General features: G+C 48.0%; 1 protein-coding gene across 1 annotated transcript in view; it reads right to left on the reverse strand.

The window, feature by feature from the left end:
* SYTL2 (synaptotagmin like 2) overlaps positions 1 to 14,164 on the reverse strand; it is a 119,144-nt gene extending 104,980 nt beyond the window's left edge. Inside the window, exon 1 of the mRNA XM_061120033.1 lies at positions 14,032 to 14,164. The gene's annotated coding sequence lies outside the window, so the exon portion shown is untranslated. The remainder of the gene's footprint in view (positions 1 to 14,031) is intronic.
* Between the last annotated feature and the right edge of the window lie 1,442 nt (positions 14,165 to 15,606).

Here is a 15,606-nt window from a genome sequence, read left to right on the forward strand (position 1 = left end):
TGCAAATAAGATCATCTATACCATTTTTCTAGATTCCATGTACATATGTTAATACGTTGATATTTGTTTTTCTCTTTCTGATTTACTTCGTCTATATGACTATCTCGAGGTCCATCCATGTCTCTACAAAGGATCCCGTTTCATGCCTTTTTATGGCTGAGTGATATTTCACTGTGGATTTAAAATCACCCATTTCTATTTTCCTTCTTATAGTTCTATTCTTTAAAAAAAGAAAAAAGGTCTCACTTAAAGAATGAACTTATGGTTGCTGAGGGGAAGGGGAGAAGGGATATTTAGGGAGTTTGGGATGGACATGCACACACTGCTATATTTAAAATGGGTAACCAATAAGGTCCTACTCTATAGCTCAGTGTTATATGGCAGCCTGGATGGGAGGGGGGTTTAGGGAAGGATGGATACATGTACATGTTTGGCTGAATCCCTGTGCTATCCAACTGAAACTGTCATAACATTGCTAATCAGCTATACTGCAATACAAAAAAAAAAACAACTCTCCATTTACTCTCAAATTTAATAAAGCAGGTTGTTCCCAGATACGTTTTTGAGCAAAACTGTCAAGAAGAAAGACTTTATTCACACCTGCTCTGAAACTGACAAACGACAGAGCAGGCTCTGTCTGCCCACCACCCAGTCACGGACTGCACACACCCGGGCCACGTGAGCACCGGCAGGACAGTCCGCCTGCTGCGAGCCCCGCAGGACCCCGGAAAGGCAGTTCAAAGCCTAGGGCATGCACAGAAGCCATCATCGCCAGGGAAATGTCCTTCTTCTCCAAACCTTCCAGCTAGGCACCGGAAGATAAAACTTCTCAAAACACTGGGGTCCAGGTAAGATTTAGCCACTTAGGGACTCCAATGGTTAAGAATCTGCCTTGCAATGTAGGGAATGTGGGTTCAACCCCTGGTGAGGGAACTAAGATATCACGTGCCTCTAACTAAGCCGATGCATGACGCATGGAAGATCCTGCGTGCCACAACTAAGACCAAATAATAAACACTTTAAAAAGAAAGATTTAGCCACTCGTAAATGAGCTGATATAATGACTATTCTTGAAGTCCCACCATTGTGTTCAGGCAGCACAATGGAAAAAGAAAAAGAGTACATAGACTTGAATTCCAGGGTTACACGGACTGTGTGACTCTGGTTTCATTTTTGTTTACATTAACTATTGTACAGCTTAAAATTCTTACCTTTGAGAAAATGATTCATGTTAAGCATCTAGCTGATGTCCCACACAATAGCATCTCAATATTATGGATTTCATGTCCACCCCTTCTTTTCAGGCAAGAAAAATGTCCCAAAGCACTCAACTTTTGATTTAGAAGAATCATAAGAATGGGTGGATCCCAGGCTAATATCGCCACTAGTTTTTCTAAGAGTCTAATTCTGATAAATAACATTAAGACAGTACTTGAGATGTTATGAAAAAAATCAAACCTCCTCCAATACCTCTCTCTTACCCAAATTTTACAGAAAGCAACCAAGAAGCCTTCAGCTTTACCCTGCAGAGCACCATGTATATGCAACATCCCATATGCATACAGTCTTAAGAATTGGGTTTCTCTCTTATGAAAGAGGCTGGAACCTCTCTGAAACTTCAATAACTCTGAAGTTTTAGCCAAAAAACAAAGAAATAAAAAAAAGGAATGGCTCTGCATTTGCAGCATTTCATGGTGTGCTGAGGGAATTCCCAAGACCAGCCCCAGGTTTTTGATGGTTCAGTGGGGGGCCTCACAGAGCAGCATACACATCATCCCCGTGGCCGTGGTTTATTACGATGAAAGGGGACAAAGCAAGATCAGCCAAGACTAAAGCTAGATGAGGTGAAGACTGGTAAAAACCAGCCATGGGCTTCCAAGGGGCCTATTTTAGCCAAGTCATACACACAAGTTGTGACAACGTGTGTGAAATGTTAACCAGGGAAGCTCACTAGAGAGTTAGTGCCCAGGGGGGTTTATTGGGTCAACATGGATACCCTCTGCCTGGCTGCCAGACTCCCAGAAAGAAAGCAGGTCCTTGGCATATACTGCATTGTTTGCACAGTTTAGGTCCAGTGAGTGGTGGGGAAAGAGTAAGTGGTGGGAACCCTTCTGAAATCCAAGTTCCCAGATACCAGTCAAGGACCAGCCTTGCAAGCAGGCATTCTTAAGGACAAGCAGTCTCAGGCTCGCTATGTTAATCGTTTCCTGCATTCACAAACCAAAACCCCAGATATCTAACTCATACTACCCTCTGACCACTAAATTCCTATAGCCAACTGACATACTGAAATTCTTTTAAAAAAGTGAATATAACTTAGGGTTTCAAAATATATTCATTCAGCATATTTGGACTGAGTCAGCCTGCTGGATTCCAGGCTTTAAGGAAATAGCAGCAAGTCCCAGCCCTCTAAGAAATTTCAGACCAATAGGGAAGATAAGATCAATACACAAAGAACGCTAACATAAAGTGGTGTGTGATGACGACCATAAAAGAGGTGGAAGCCAAACACTAAACCAGCCAGAGAAGGGAGAAAAAACTTCCTGCTGTGACGCACCAGGAAGATCTGGGTAAGAATTACCACAGGGCTGCAGTTTTTAGGACAGGTAAGATTTGAGAGTAAGTGGCAGGGTTGGGAAGAGCTCAAGAAGGGAAATTCAAGTGTCGTTTCAGGCACAGATAGGAAACTATGTGAACAATGCACAGAGGCTGCTGTAGGGAAAGGCGAATATGGTCTGATTGGAAGACTAGGTTCACAGAAGGGGATAGTGGAAGATAAGACTCTAAACAGAAGTCAGACAGAGAAAAACAAATATCGCATATTAACACGTATACATGGAATCTAGAAAAATGGTTCAGAAGAACTTATTTGCAAGGCAGAAGCAGACAGACATAGAGAACAAATGTATGGATACCAAGGCGGGAAGAGAGGGTGGAATGAATTGGGAGACTGGGATGGACATATATACACTCCTATAGCACAGGGAGCCTACTCAAAGATCTGTAGTGATCCAAACAGGAAGGAAATCCAAGGAAGAGTGGATGAACGCATATGTATAGCTGATTCACTTTGACATACAGCAGAAACCAACACGATATTGTAAAGGAACTCTGTGTATGCATGGGTGTGTGTGAGTGTGCGTGTGTGTGCTCAGTCATGTCTGACTCTTTGCGACCCCATGGACTGTAGCCCGCCAGGCTCCTCTGTCCATGGAATTCTCCAGGCAATAACATTGGAGAGGGTTGCCATCTTCTACTCCAGGGGATCTTCCCAACCCAGGGATGGAATCTGCATCTCCTGCATTGACAGGCACATACTCCACTAAAAACCAGAAGAATGTAAAACACGGGTCTCAAATGTAGAATGAAGGAGATTGTCTTTTATGCTGTGGGGGGGGTCTGTGTGTGAGTTTTATTTATTTTTTTACTTTTTTAAACATGCTACGTTAGTATGCATGAAGGAGAGGACTGACTGTAATCAAAAGGGCTAAGTCTTTTGCAGTATATCTTCCAAAAGTCAGAGAGCTGGGAGGTACAGAGAGGTGAAATATAAATGTCATTTGGGAGCAACATCGAGAAGGAAGCAGTAACAACGCTCCTCAGAAGATGCAGGAATCAAGTAAGACTTAAAACTCTCAAGTTAACTTCGGTATTAGCACATTCAACCAGAAGTGCCTGAAGGGCAGCCAGGTTAAAGGTAAAAAGTATTTTTACCGTGAAAAAGAGCCGGGCAGAGAATTCAGTGGATGTGTCTAGAACTCGGATGGAGATGAGGAACCAGGGCTCGGGAAAGAGGTTGTAGCTACAATGGCGTATGTGGAGGAAGCCAGCTTAGAGGGTCAGCTGGAGCGGAGAAGCCACACACTGCACATGGCAAGTCCAGAGCTGCAAATTTCACCAGCCTCGAGCAAACATGACTGAGCTCTGGAGCCTGGCAGAGAGTCAGCACTATAAACTCAAGCATACACACACACACACACCCACCCCTAAGAAGCAGTCTGTGGGCAGAATACCTCAATTCGAATTCCTGACTCTACTATGTATTATTAGCTTTATGATCTGAGACAAGGTGCTTAACCTCACTGCCCCGGATTTCTCATCTATGAAATGGGCTTCATAGTAGTACCTATCTCATAAAGTTGTGGTGAGGACTCAATGAGCTAATTCATGAAAAGTGCTTAATGCAGAGTCTCTCTGGCACACAGTGAGTGTTCAATAATTGTTGGCCACTATTATTATCTTATTTGAGTGTCACCGTCATGTTATGAGATAAAGTCAGGCAATCATTACCATCTCCATATTACTAATTAGGCAACTAAGGCTCAGAGAGGAAACGCTTGCCCAATTTTCACACAGTAAAGAATACACGCTAGGATTTAATAAAGTCCAGTCTCCTTAATGAGATGCACAAATCTCTCCAAGCTCAGCCCACTCCCTACCTCACTGGCCTCAGTTCTGGCCAAGCTTGCCTTGGACATGAATCTGTGCCCGCCACACTAGTTCCTGGGCCTCTTAACTTCCTGACCTCTCTTCACCTCTTAAGTGTCCTCTCAAGTATCACCTCTTCCAGGAAGCCCTTGGCACTTGCTCCCACTTTCCTCGTACCACCCACCCCTCTCAGCGCTCATATTTGACTACTAACACCACAATGTATGCAGTTATAGACCGCTGCTTTCCCCACTGGACTCCGAGCCTAAACATTCTCTGCCACACTAAACTCCAAGTATTTGCTGAATGAACTAACTCTTGTCTCTAAGTCTGATATTCTTTCCCTCAGAGCATGTGTGTGTGATAGTCACTCAGTCGTGTCTGACCCTTCGCAACCCCATGGACTGTAGCCCACCAGGCTCCCCTGTCCATGGGATTTTCCAGGCCAGAATACTGGAGTGGGTTGCCATTTCCTCTTCTAGGGGGTCTTCCGGACCCAGGGATCGAACCTGGGTCTCCTGCATCGCAGTGGATTCTTTACCATCTGAGCCACCAGGGAAGCCCCCAAAGGATACCGTCCTTTATCAACAAATGCTCACTGTTTAATAACAGTTTAAAAAGAATACCAACAAAATTTCAAAGACCAACCAATCCTACTGTACTAAACATGTAGGCATTCACTACCTCTAGGTAGGGAAGGGCGCGTGTACACGCGCGCGCACACACACACTCTCTTTCTCTTTCTCTCTCTTCAGAGCTGGCCATTCTCACCCACGGCTCATCTGTCTTCGAGCCTGTGGTCTCAGAGGAGACCGAACCCGCCTCTATCACAGATTCCTCCCTCTGCCTGATCAACCCAGTTAGAAGAACCCGGGGCGTGGCGCATGCAGGAAGACAGGTTCCAAGGTCTCACGTTCCGAAAGCCCAAGGTGAGGTGCCCCCCGTGTACCACCCGTCAGCCTGAGACTCGGTACCAGTCCCTGACAGCTCAGAGACTGACCTTGGGGAAAAGGTCAGCAGAGAGGAAAAGCGAACAGACCCACTCCCTCTGCAGTTCCGCAAACAGCAGCCGGACACCCGTGCTCGGTTCCACGAACATCTGTCCCCGGAACCTACTGACAGGCGGAGCCGCCGCCCTCCACGCCCCTGGCTTGGGGCCACCGCCTGGTTCAGGTGGGAAGCGGGCGGTCCTTGCCACATCTCGGCACCCCTGGCAACCACGGCTGATCCCCGCAGGGGCTCCTCCCTGGGGAACTCCGGGTACGTGTCAGGTTCTCCCTCTGGTCTGCAGAAAGCAGGCAACACTCGGGTCAACAGAAACAGAGACCTAGAAACATACAAACACACACTCATGTGTGCTGCTGTCTGACGCTGATGGCTGGGGAACAGGGCCACTCAGTTTCTGCCGATCTGCCCACAGATAAGGGTTTTGTGGCCCATGCCTCCCTGCTCCTCCCCCACCAGGAAACTCAGAGACTGCTAACCACAGCAGTGCCTGCTGAGCACAAGAAATTCTGCAACGCACTAACCAAATTCAGCATGTACTGGCTGTCAACAATCCGCAGAACTTCAATTCTGGAAATATGGAAAAGGGCCGTAAACGTTCTTTCTGGGGCCAAGCCTCAATCATTTTGCCAAAAGCAAACCCAGGTTCTTATTTTAAAAGTGGTAAATGCTTAGCTCCAAGGCAGGACATGGGCTTCCCTGCTGGCTCAGCTGGTACAGAATCCTCCTGCAGTGCAGGAGATCTGGGTTCGATCCCTGGGTTGGGAAGATCCCCTGGAGAAGGGAAAGGCTACCCACTCCAATATTCTGGCCTGGAGAACCCCACGGACTGTTTAGTCCATGGGGTTGCAAAGATTCGGACACAACCAAGAGACTTTCACTTCACAAGGAAGGACATGTTTATCATTTATGGAATTACTGATCTCCAGTGTGGTCCAGTCCATAGGTTAGTATATGGCATTACCATTTTCCACCACATATATGCCTTCCTAGGGCAGTGGTTTAGCTCCTAAGTTGTGTCCAGCTCTTGCGACCCCATGAACTGAAGCCCACCAGGCTCCCCTGTCCATGGGATTCTTCAGGCAAGAATACTGGAGTGAGCTACCCTTTCCTTCTCCAGGGGATCTTCCTGACTCAGGGATTGAACCCCCGTCTCCTGCATTGCAGGCAGATTCTTTACCATCTGAGTCACCAAGGAAGCCCTACACCTTCCTACAGAAGTCCTGAATTAAACAGCAGTACCATTCTCTACCAAGTACCTTTTACCAAATGCTTTAAAATATCTTATCTGTACCCAGAAGTCCAAACAAGTGTGCCTTCTAGCAATCTCAAATCCACCTTTCAAACTTTGAACAGTGTTACTATTCTAAAATCTAGTTATTTCACAACACAATATTGAGATACTTTCATTAGCCCCTTTGCTGCCTCCAAGATAAGGAGAAAGTTTTTAGACCACTTCACTGTTTGGCATCAGCCCCCCACATTAAATATATGATCTCATTTAGTCCTCTGAACAACCTCGTGAGGCAGGTCTGATCACTGACATTTTACAGACACAGTAAGGAAATAGTGATAAGGTCTCAGGATGCACCCCTCAAAGTGTCCCAAGACGGTAGACCTAAAACAACGCTAGAATGCATTCTACCAAGAATCAAAGAATTAAACTGAAAACCAAGATCGTTTTTCTCTTTTTCTCTTTTCTTGTTTTCCCATTTAGGTTATGACAGAATATCGAGCAAAGTTCCCTATGCTATATAGAAGGTATAGGTAGTAGGTATGAGCTATAGAGTAGGTCCTTGTTGGTTATTTTAAACTTAACAGCATGAGGGACTTCCCTGGTGGTCCAGTGGTTAAGACTCCGCCTGCCAACGCAGGGGACATGGATTCGATCCCTGATGCAGGAAGAGCTCACGCGCCGCGGAGCAAACTGCAGTGTGCACCACGACGGCTGAGCCCGTGCTCAGCAAGGAGAAGCCACCGCAGGAAGAGAAGCCCCCACAACGCGAGGAAGAGAAGCCCCACGCGCCACAACTGGAGAAAGCCCACGTGCAGCAACAAAGACAGGCACAGCCAAATATAAACGGACCAATGGAAACGCATACATGTCAATCCCAAGCGCCCAGTCCATCCGTCCCCGCCAGTAACCATAAATTCATTTCCCAAGTTTGTGAGCCAGGCTTTTTATTACTAAAACTCAAATGATTAGCCTAAAACCAGCAGGGGTGAAGATTCTGCCCTAAAGAACCTAACACGCCGCAGCTGAGTCTTCCTCCCAGTGCAGATGGCTGGCAGAGCGGTTGAGGCACGGAGCTGACGCAGCGCCTTGGCTTGGCCAGGGGTCCGGCCCCTGCCCTCAGCCTCAGAGCCCTGGGTTTTAATCATCTGACTCAGCTAGCAGCAGCAGACCCCAGGCGCCTGTGGCTGTGAGTAATGACGACATAAAACACATCTGTCTGATCAGTAGCTGATGGTGTCAGTTACACCAGGCATTACAGTGAAACAACACTCTAGAGGGAAACAAGAATGCCTATTCGCCCCGAAGCTAAGCAATGCCCTTCTTTCTCCAACTCACAATGCGAACTTGTGGTACTGCTACCATTTACTAGATCTTATACCCCACCCCCCTCAAATATGTCTTGATGCATTTATAGAAAGAAGACTTATCTAGGAACAATAAAGCAAATCTGTTTCCACTAGTTGTTGCAAAATGTCTACAAAGTAATGACATCAGGAAATGCTTTTATTCTGGCCTTTAATCTCTCACACCATTATGAGGGATAATACATAGGAAGGTGGTTTTGTAAGTGGTAAGTGCTTCTTATACCGAATTTCAAGACTTCATTTCAGAAGAGTGACTCATTCATTCTTCCCTTTGTTCATGTATTAATTCATTAAAAACACTTTGCTAGATTCCCATTGAGTGCCGGCAACTGGATGCAGAATTAAATCAGAGACTCCAAGCCCTTAGAGGGTCAGTTTTTCCCCAAATTGGTCTTTTCATCTCCACGGTATTCTAACCACACCCGGCATGTGCTCGTCTCCTCTCTTCCTTCCTCTCTGCCTCAACCATTCCTATAGTTCCGTGTGCTGCTCCCACTTTCTGCAGAAGTCCTCGCCCAGGACCAAGTGCCCAGGGTGGTGGTGATTTAGTCACTAAGTCGTGTCTGACTCTTGCAACCCCATCGGCAGTAGCCTGTCAGGCTCCTCTGTTCATGGGATTCTCCGGGCAAGAACACTGGAATGGGTTGTCATTTCCTTCTCCAGGGGATCTTCCCAACCCAGGGATCAAACCCAGGTCTCCTACATTGCAGGCAGAGTCTTAACCAACTGAGCTATGAGGGAAGCCCAGTACCACTAAAAAAAAGTACTGTATTTAGTGATTTCAGAAGTGAGTAGGAGTGACACGCATGGCCTTATTAACATAAATAACCTGTTTTCATCATACTTCTATCAACCAGAAGTGGTCCCAAAGCAGTTCTCCCTGCTATAAGCTGAGGAAGTTCTAGATTAAGAGTTTAACAGATAGATGAGCAGAAACAACTCTCCCCTTGATGATCTGTGGACCGCGTGTTCTCCAGGAGGGCAGTCAGCTGGGGGGAACCCTTGGAAAATCATGAGAGGGCCCTGAAAGCAACGGGAAGCAGGAACACTTTCTGAGCCCTGATTTATCTGTATAAGTAACACGTGCTAACTGATAGTACCAGTGGAGCTCCTATCTGATTCATCCAGATGCAGTCATTCTCTACCAAGCTTCTATCTGGGCAAATGTGAATGGAAAATAACCCAGAATTACATAGACATTTATAGGTGGGCTTCCCAGGCAGCACTAGTGGTAAAGAATCTGCCAATGCAGGAGATGCATGAGATGCAAGTTCAATCCCTGGGTCAGGAAGATCCCCTGGAGTAGGAAATGGCAACCCACTCCAGTATTCTTGCCTGGAAAATTCTATGTATCGAGGAGCCTGGCAGGCTACAGTCCATGGGGCCGCAGAGAGTCAGAGAAACTGAGTGACTAAGCAGCGGGCAGCAGTACAGATGTTTAAGACTGGAAAGAACTTCAACTGGTCCAACTCCTTCACTTTATAGATTAAAAAACACTGGGACTTTCCTGATGGTCCAGTGGCTCAGACTCCATGATCCCAATGCAGGGGGCCTGAGGTTCGATCCCTGGTCAGGGAACCAGAACCCACAGGGCACAGCTAAGATCCTGCACCACCAAATAAACAATCTTATCTTTAAAAAAAAAGCAAGAATCAGGGAGGGGACCTGAGTAACCCCGGATCTCACAGCACGTCCAGGAGCCAGGCAGAAGCTGAGCTGTCTGCTTCCCAAGGCAGAGCCTGTTCCGCTGCCAGGAGCTGCTGTCCCGGGGTACCCCTCACCTCCCTGGCTGCTCCGCGGCCTTCCCTCAGCACCCCTGGACCCTGCCTTAGGCGGTGAGAGCCAGCCCTCGGGAGCTCTGCGTTCCCTGTGCAGAGGAACAGTTTCCTAGAATGGCAAGCCTGTTTGGATTCTGTGAGAAGGACTGTGTTCTGTCGTCCTCTCTTCAGGATTGTGATGAAGACTAGTGAGATGCCAGCCATCCAGGAATCCTACATTCTCTGCAGAAAACAGTAGGGATCCAGTAGAGAGTCTGCATCACAATTAAGTCCTACTGATGTGAACCCCAAGAGTTAGAGCCCAGGATTTTATAAAGGCCAACAGTGCTTTTGCCCAACCTTCAAGTTAGTTTCAATTGCATACATATTGACAGGCAATTCAGATAACACACAACATCTGACTCTCAGTCCTCCTAATGACTTTGGTGGAGAAAAATCAAGCAGGTGTCCCAATTTATGAAAGGAAAAACTGGTTCACAAAAGCTACCCAAAGCCACACAGGTACTAAAATGCAATGTTGGAGCAATGACCTTATCTGCAGCTCCCTTCTCCCCACTGGGCAATTTAGCTTCAGAATTTTCTGCTCATATGTTCCACGTCAACAACAGCGAAGACCTACCTTTTCTGTTACACCTGAGACATTCAAGATACTTGAGTCACGTAAGGAGCACAGCCTGACCCCATAACCTCAGCAGCAGCCCCGGGCTCATAGGCACTTGTACTAGAAACTAAACAACACAGGTGAACTCCAGGGGGCGAACTTTGGGGTTCACTAACAGGAGTGACCTTTATGACGGCTTTAATTATTCATCATTTACTCTAAACTTTCTTTCAAAACAACTTGAAATGGCTCTTAGCTCTGACAATAATATAGTCAAAAGTAAGGGTTATATTCACTTGTTTTTTCTTTTTTTCATTTATTTTTATTAGTTGGAGGCTAATTACTTCACAACATTGCAGTGGGTTTTGTCATACATTGACATGAATCAGCCATGGAGTTACAGGCATTCCCCATCCCGATCATTTTTTTTTTTTTTTAATGTACTTGTATAGATGCAGAGAAAAGATGTGAAAGGCTACATTCCAAGTTCTGCATTAGTTGTCTTATTGTTGAGTACAAATGTATTATTGTTATTAATGCTAATCTGTACTTTATCTTTTACTACAATGAACAAATGTATTATTGTTATTAATGCTAATCTGTACTTTATCTTTTACTACAATGAACAGGTATGGTTTGGGTAACAAGAAAACAAACAGTAATGATCTCACTTACCTGGAGAATCTTAAAAAAACTAAACTCCTAGGAACAGAGTAAAATGATGGTTGCCAAAGGGTGGGGAGTGGGGGAAAATGAGGAGATACTGGCCAACGAATACAGATTTCCAGTTATAAGATGAATAAGTTCTGAGAATCTAAGGTACAGTATGGTGACTACAGTATGTATTACATACTTGAAAGTGGCCAAGAGTAAATTGCAAATGTCCTCAATACAAGAAAAATAGGAGCAACATATACATGTATAACATCATCATGTGTACAACTTAGATTTATGCAATGCTGTGTATCACTTGTATTTTAATAAGACTAGAGGGAGGAAAAACAATGATTGCTTTTATTTTTTAAATATGTTCTTCACTCTGAAAAATGGGAAAAGAGGTAATCATCACAGAAGGTTGGGAAGCTCTATTACTGTGAACCAAGTGATTCGAAAATGCAAACAAAACTTAAAGCCCCGAGACCAGAACCTTTGCCCTGCTTCTCCATTTGGGTCCCCTCAGCCTCCAAGAATATAAAGCAATATGCCAGGGCACCAATTTCACACAAATATTCTGGGGAAGAAAACTATATACAAATATTTATTTGTATTAAAAAAAAACAAATCTAACAAGCATATGGAATCACATGGAAAAAAAACTGCATAAAACCTTAAAACCATTTTCAAGCTTGCTAGGGCCCATCTGAACTATATATATACCCCAATGCCCAGGAGTACTTGCCAGGCTTCTTTGCTATTAGAGGCTTTTTTATGGAGAAATCTGGGAAGCCCTAACACGAATAGTATCATCCTATTTTCCCCTCTTCTTGAAAGAGCAGAAACCTGATGAAAACTAAGTCAATTCTCCTGTTCACTTTTTTAAGAAAGTCAAATTTGTCTTCATCCACTATCTTTAAAACTCCTTTACAAAACAGGTGCCAGTCGACATATTACCAGGGTAATCTGTAAGCCCACAGGGCACAGTTCACCCTACCTCCCTCACCTGAGGAGCAGAACAATCTGGCCTGGCATCCTGGGGTTCTGAGGATGGTGGGGGCCCCGGGCTGCTGCTACCCACTTCTGCAGGACGGCAGACCACTCTGCACAACGTGCTAATTCATTCATTCCACAAATGTTTATTGAGCGAAGCCCGAGAAAGGCCTTTCAGGGGACAGTGGGATCATTCACAAGCCAACGGTCAGGTCTAACGGATCAGCTGTGGACAATCAATCTTTCATTAGACCTCAAACCACCTCTAGGATAGAGCAAACAGGGCACCCACCCCGCCCAGGCACCAGCAGCCGGGCGGGATCAGGCAGCGGTGTTCTGGAAGGGGGCTGCCGCTGGAGAGAGCCTAAGGCATCCTGGATTCCCACCAGAATGACCGGATCCCTCGCACCCTAAGTGACATAACACCTCCAAAGTGCTTTGAATGGCACCCGGCACCTCGTGTGAGCTCAGTAACAGTCACTTCTGCTGTTACTATGCCAACTTGCCCACAGGTTTTCAAATCAGAAAGATTAGATTTGAATCCCAGCTCAGCCATTTACTATCTATGTGAGACTAAGGGAAGCAAGTTTTCTGAGCCTCAGTTTCTCATCTGTAAAATGGAGTAAATACCAGTATCCCAGCCCTCCCGTGGCTCGGTGAGAATTAAGGATGTGTTGTTTTACACAACAGAGTATCTGACCCACAAGGGCCCCCATAAAGTCAATACTGCCACTTCCAGGGCCCCTTCCACCGCTTTTGATGGGCCCTGGAATCTAATTTCACCCGGATACCACACTGAGGGCAGAAGGGCTACAGGGCAGAGGGAAAGAGACGGAGAGACCCGCAGGGGACCGTCTACAGAAACCCACCGGGGCCCTCTGCCCAGCTCAGCTCTCCTCCCCTGGTGGCGCCTCCAGCCTGCAGACACCTGCCTGCCTCGCTGGGAATGCCTGCCAAGGGGACGGGAAGCTGAGCAGCAGTTGGAATCCATCCCGCCTCCCAGTGTGTGTGTGTCTGTCTGTCTGGGGCTTCCTCTGCACATCCCCGCGTGGTGGAGGCTGGCAGCATGATTCATAGTCTCTTCTTATCTCTGCTTCCATCGCAACCCAGAACCCAAGCCCTGGAGCCTGCTGGTCACAGACCAGCAATAAGTGAAAACGAGGACTTTTCATGCAGACAGGAAGGGAGCCCCCTCGAAGTCAAAGTGGCTTCACAAAGGGAGGCGGGAGGAAAGGGAAGCGGGAGAGGCGGGGTGGGGGCAGAGACAGGGGCCCACTTCCTACAGGCTGGTGGAGCCCGCTGTCTTAGCTGCTGAAGCAGTTGGTTTTTCCACTTTGAAAAGATGATAAAGCCCATTCCTGTAATACACAACTCAACCGCGGGACCAGGGCTGGGTGCAGGCAGAGAACTCCAAAACAAACCTGCTTGTCTTCCAAGCAGAAACCATCCGCTCCCAACTCGCCCTCCCTAAGTCCTGACGCCCCACCGTATCCCACCTGAGCAACCGGGGGGCAGCCTGCAGGCAGGTCCACCCAGCAGCCGGCCCCAAGCCAAGCTCAGTCCTCGAAAGCCCAAGGAACGGCCGCCCACCGGAGCACCTCGGCCTCCTGGAGACTCGCCCCCCGGGCAGTAGATTTGGCTCTCGAGCGAGCGAGTGGGAGCCTAAGGAGGGCGCTTGCCCGACGCCGCAACGAAGTGCAGCGTTTCAGAACTTAGAAGACCAAAAGGCATCACATCACAGCAGCTCCCACATTTAAAAGAGGAGGAACCAGTACCAGGAAGGGAAAGAGAACCCCCCGAGGTATCGCAGCGAGCGGGCTGGACCGGCTGCGGGGAGTCGGAGGCAGGCGGGCGAGGAGAGCATCGCCGCTCCCCGCGTCGTCTAGGCTCCAGACCCCGGGCGGGTGGTACAAACCCCGAACCCCACCCCGGGCTCCCCTGCCCTAACCCCGGCGCGGCGCGCTGCGTTACCTTCCTCGGAACTGGACTCTGCGCGCCTCCTCTCCCCCGGCGGGGTGCAGGCGGCTCTGCCCCGAGCGCTCGCCGGGAGATCCAGGTACTGCCCGGCAGCTGTCCGCGCGGGGCGGCGCGTGCGGGCTCCCGGGGCTGGCGGGCGCCGCGGCCACTCCCGGACGCGCGGGCCAATACCTCCCCGCCCGCCCCACGCCCCGCCCCGGCCCGGCCTCCGCGCGCGTGGGCTCCGGCCTTCTCTCCCGCCCTTCTCTCCTCCGCCCCGCTCCTGTTTAATTCTCTCTCCCTGGGCTCCCCCACTTGGCCTCCATCTCAGGCGTAACTTACCCCGAAACAACTTTTTCACTCTGCAGATCAAGACCGCAACACGGTTATTTTTCGATCCCTGTGCTTTAGGGGTCCTTGGAATCCGAGAGCGTGGAGCGCCAGAAGCCCCTCCACCCTAAGATCGGGGGTCAGCTCCCCACCCGCCCCCCCGCGGGAGAAAGGGGCGCAAAGTAGTACTCGACAAGATGCTTTCACCCCGGATGTCAGTTTCCTCACCAGCAAAATAAACAGAAGTACTTCACAGGTTGTTGAGGGGGTTAAATGAGCTGATGGTTTAAAAATACCCTATGTAGGGACTTCCCTGGCTGTCCAGTGGTTAAGACACCGCGCTTCCACTGGAGGGGGCACAGATTCCATCCTTAGTGGGGGAGGTAAGATCCCACATGCAGCGTGGTTTGGCCAAAAAATGTGTGTGGGGGGGGATCTATGTATTTTATATGTATATACAGTAATACCTGGATAAATGGTGAGGGCGGTGTGTTCGGTCTGACTACCCAGTGGGGGCGCAATGAGGCCGGGCACACTGCTTGAAGGTGCTGGCTGCTGCGGAGGCAGGCATGCCTATAAACACAACATTGTATCTTGGCCAGTTAAAAAAAAAAGTTACCGATGATAAAGCCAGCTCAGGCAAACTTGGGAAACTGGTGAACTTTAAGGCGTTTTGCTTCCTGGTCATCTCCCCAGTCATTGTTGAACATCCACTTGAAGGTAACCCATGTCTGCCTTGGGTCCTTCCAAAGATCTTCCTTCTCCCAATCTTGCAAATACTGATCCCCACAGGACTGGTTCAGGCTGGGTGCAGCACTGCCCATCTGTCCTAGGAATCCTTGCCTTGGGTTAATGTGGGTATTTGGGCTTCTATCCAAGCTTTAAGAGCCTAAATGTTTCCCCAGGCTGGGTGAGCACTCCAGATGCAAAAGAGGATTCAGCCTTTGAAAAGACAAATTTGCGAACAATTTCAGTGTAGAGTCGTTGTTCAGTGTAAAGTTGTTGTTGCTCAGTCGTGTCCAGCTCTTTGCTACCCCCGGGACTGCAGCACGCCAGGCTTCCCTGTCCTTCACTATCTCCCGGAATTTGCTCAAACTCATGTCCATTGAGTCCATGATGCCATCCAACCATCTCATCCTCTGTCACCCCCTTCTCCTCCTGCTCTCAATAACTGGTATAATAATTGCACAGAAGGAGAAGAGTTCATCTCCTTCCTGCTTCTCTCCAGCCTGGAGGCAGGCATTGGGTCTTGGGCCCTCC

This window comes from Dama dama, chromosome 2 (assembly GCF_033118175.1).
Source record: "Dama dama isolate Ldn47 chromosome 2, ASM3311817v1, whole genome shotgun sequence".
Taxonomy (NCBI): domain Eukaryota; kingdom Metazoa; phylum Chordata; class Mammalia; order Artiodactyla; family Cervidae; genus Dama; species Dama dama.